This window comes from Triticum dicoccoides, chromosome 7A (genome assembly GCF_002162155.2).
Source record: "Triticum dicoccoides isolate Atlit2015 ecotype Zavitan chromosome 7A, WEW_v2.0, whole genome shotgun sequence".
Taxonomy (NCBI): domain Eukaryota; kingdom Viridiplantae; phylum Streptophyta; class Magnoliopsida; order Poales; family Poaceae; genus Triticum; species Triticum dicoccoides.
Genome location: NC_041392.1, coordinates 725,938,719 through 725,942,848, shown reverse-complemented (window position 1 = coordinate 725,942,848; position 4,130 = coordinate 725,938,719). Strand labels below are relative to the sequence as shown.

Below are 4,130 nucleotides of genomic sequence, written 5' to 3'. Positions count from 1 at the left end.
TGCCGTGCAATTGAATCACATCTCACCAGAAAAGCCAGAGAGAGGAAGTTGGAGCCCTCTAAGTAGGGGGTACATCAATGAAACGGTTCTTTCGACAAGAGGCCTTAGGCAAAATCTCACTTACAGAACCCCCCCCCCCCGCCAGGGGACTACATCCTTGCTCGTGATGAGCCCCCTGTAGGCTAGGAGGCCAAGGCCTTTTTCAGTGTATGTGGACGTTGGAAATGGTCTTCTTGACATGGAAAGCTTGTCATTGCAGGACCAAGTGTCATTGGGCGCCCCATGTCATGCCCATTTACAAGTCAGCAGCAAGATGAAGAATTAACCATGATGCCTTGGTCTATTTCCCGCATCGAAGCTCCGTGTGGTTACATCCGTCAATACCCTATTCATGCCCAAAACCCCAAGGTTTACAAAGAGATTGTAAGACATGGGGTGCGTGAAACTAGGAATAAATACACACGCTGTGAACAAGATCTTTCAGAGATGTCATATGGGTCGTGTCATCATCATTTTGACTGGATAGGATGGAGTTTGCTTCAACCATATGCGAGATTATCACAATAACAAAACAAATTTCTAGGAAAGTGTGCAAGAGGACAACCACAATTGAAGTTATGAAACATCTGTCAAGCTTTAGCGAATCTAGTGTTTTAGCCATCCGTCCACATACATCCTTGCAATCACCCCCAAAAGATACAAGATCTTCAAGGCAGGACGTAGAACTTTTACCCATGTTGGGGGCCTAAACCTATGTAGATCTGTCTCTCGTATCATCATTCTCATCAGTGCATCGCCCACGGGATCTTGTGTCAACCCTAGTCCCTCAATTTTTACTTGACTATGTAGAAACGACTGACCCAAATCATGCACTGATACCGGTGCCACATGGCTTAAATATAAATGTTTCTAGCCATCATATGAAGCTACCATGTGTTGGCACCGATTTAAAACGGTGGAACGAGTGATATGGAACTCAATATGGTGAGCTGCTAAAGCGTTTACATTCTGGTGATGTGCTGGTTTTTGAGTAAGACCATCACGTTGCTTATATTTTCATTCTAAATATGTTCTTATACTAGATAATCCATCCAACACTGTAATATGCAAATTAAGTAGGATTATTAAGAAAATGGTAACCAATATGCAAGGTAGAAAGTTAGGATATTTCTACAAAAAAGATTGTCTGCATGGCGAGATAGAACCCTCTTACAGTGTTGCTATTATTGAGGATCTCCTTTCCTCCCGTCACTAGCTCGATGATTATTTTGCCCAAACTGTACATGTCTGATTTGAATGACATATTTCCTTCAGATATGTACTCTGGAGCACAATATCCTCTGCAAAAAGGTCGGCATTTCAATGTATTACAGCATCAGAAAATGTGAAAGAAGATGCCGAGAAATTATGTTGTTTTGATGCATAGCTTACAGTGATCCGAGACGGTCTTCACTCATGGTTTTTGACTTTTCATCAAGTCTTGATAAACCGAAATCTGTGATTTTCGGCACCATATCATTATCTAGTAGTATATTGCCAGGTTTCAAATCCATATGATATATGTGCTTCTCCGTGTGCAGATGATGCAAACCTTCACAGATTCCTCTAATTATTCCATAGCGTGTATTCCATTCCAGTCCTCTTAATTCATCTACATAATGCAAAAAGTAACAGTGAGCCATAAAAGTTTCCATCATTTGATTTGTGCATGCGCTAAATTGCATTATGAATGTATATATCACATCTTGATCATGGAAAATAAAGATAAGTTAGTAAAGATAAGAGCTTGTTGCAAGAATGACGTACCAGTAACATACTTTTGTAGACTTCCATTGCTGATATACTCAAAACAGAGTAGTCTTTCTCTTACCTCAGCATAAATATGTCGTTTTGATCCTGCAATTTGTATGGCTATCTGATCTGTGCTAGCACAGAAGCCAAGAAAGCGTACAACATTTTTATGTTTAATGTTCAACAGGCTGTCAACTTCTCGATAAAATAAAGTCTCATTGATTGAATGACTGTTCCTTATCCTCTTTACAGCAATGTTCCCATTACGAAGCACTCCCTGTTTAACTTCTCTTGTGAGCATTCAAAAAGTGTTTAGCTGAATTTGAAGATACTGTGCAAGAAAGATAATACAGAAGTTTGGGATGCAGCGACGGAAGCCCCTTTTTTCCCGAGAGAGCACACCTAATGTTACAGTACAATTGCACCACCACACATGCACATATATGCTAGGAAAAAGGTTTGTAGCTCCATGACAACCTTAAGGCGGTTCCATTTTCCGAATTGATGTTGGATACTATGTTCGACCCTAGGAACAGAATTCCATAATATACGACACAAAGAATATACCCGGTTGTCTGACTTCAATATATACCAGATACTGCTAGAATCAAGTGGCATCTTGCAGACGAATGTAACATCTATATATGGTATTTACTAGTTGGCAACACCGATTATCTTCTATATCTAAATAGCTAGCCCCCACTAACATATTTCTCGCAACATGCAAGCATGCCACATCATCAAGCAACATGCATGGCAAAAGACCCACCACAACATGCATTCATGCACATGAAAATGTCCACCTCAACATGCAAACATATATTAGATATTTTACAATACATTAATCAAACACAATAAAGCGTATGGATTTGCAATTTTAGTTTACGTAGTATCACTATTCACGTTCCATAGAAAACACATATCATCGAAATGTATTGCAAATATTCCCGCAACAACGTGCGGAGTATCATCTAGTTAACATAGTTTTGCTAACTCGAGGACTGCTCAAGCCAATATAACAATTCCAAGTGCGATCTCTAGATATCATATGCCTAATTTATGGTTAAAAAGCAATTTACCTTATAAACAGTTGCAAATCCACCGTGACCGATTTCTCGATCATCCGAGAAATTTTCTGTGATATCCTTCAAAAGTGCGAGTGATAGATTTGTCGGCTTCTCTCTTCCATCAAGTATACGCTCCAGGACCTCACGATCCATGTACGATGTATCTGATGTGCAATCAGTTTGACAGTATGCAGTATCAACATTAGCAAAAAGAGGTTTGTTTCAGATCAGCGCTATTTAAGGCAGCATATGGTAATTTTAGAACAATTGTCTATAGTAAATCGTTCGTGCACCGACCATTATTTAAGGCAACTGTATTCTACCTTTTGTGATCTTCAACGAAATAAGGAAACGCAAATGTGCAGTGCAATAGTGGGCGCCTGAGTTTATGCTTTACATATTTATGCATTTGAAGAAATCCATTCAAGTTTTTTTGTGTGCATCATGTTAAAGCTTATGCACCCACAATCAAGGGCCGAGGCAGGTCCTGGGCAAAATCCTGTAGAAAGCCCTAGTGCAAGGCCCAAAAACTCTACCGAAGACTTATTATTGGCGGTTTTTCTGACCTTTGATGTGCTCACGATGGAATCAAGTTAGTTGTGGAGATTTTACTTGTTCCACTAAGCCGGCCACAAAAATTAATTCCAAATGCAGCTAATGTATGCATTCCTTTGAGATAAGACGATTAATTGCAGCTTTTTTTTTCTTTACGTCTAAGTATTACTCCCTCTGTCTCATATTAACTTTCGGTCAAACGGAGTTAATCCTTCGAGCTTGTGGATGAATAATACGCCTTCCTCCATTCTATCCCTTATTGAACAATGTATCCTTATTTGATATCAAATAAAAACCACCATGATGGCACTGCCTCAAAAAAAAAACTTTCTAAATTTTAATTGCAAAGTTTGTGCCTCTCCTTACCATGTTCTTCACAAAGTCAGCAATGGGAGATCCCGTTGCTGGTAAAACAGAGGCGGTCACGGTGTTGTTGCTTTCTAAGATCCACATCTTGCTATATATGCCGAACCACTCAAGTGGACTGAGACGGTGTTAGCTGATGGAAGTTGGTTGAGAAGATGGTCCCTTGTTTGGTGTTGATCCTAGAGTAGTAGATACACTCTTTTATTTTGTTTTGCTTTGTTATGTTGAACTTCTCTAAGGCTAGTAATCCCCTCAGACAGTCTGGCAGGTTCAACACATGTTTTCTCAGCTTTGCAAGTTCGTGACCAATGTGCACATTTGTGCAAGTTCATAGATTTTTTTCACTCTTGA

The 4,130-nt window shown here is 39.7% G+C and overlaps 1 pseudogene; it reads right to left on the bottom strand.

Moving 5' to 3' along the window:
* LOC119334060 overlaps positions 1–3,866 on the bottom strand; it is a 10,823-nt pseudogene extending 6,957 nt beyond the window's left edge.
* Between the last annotated feature and the right edge of the window lie 264 nt (positions 3,867–4,130).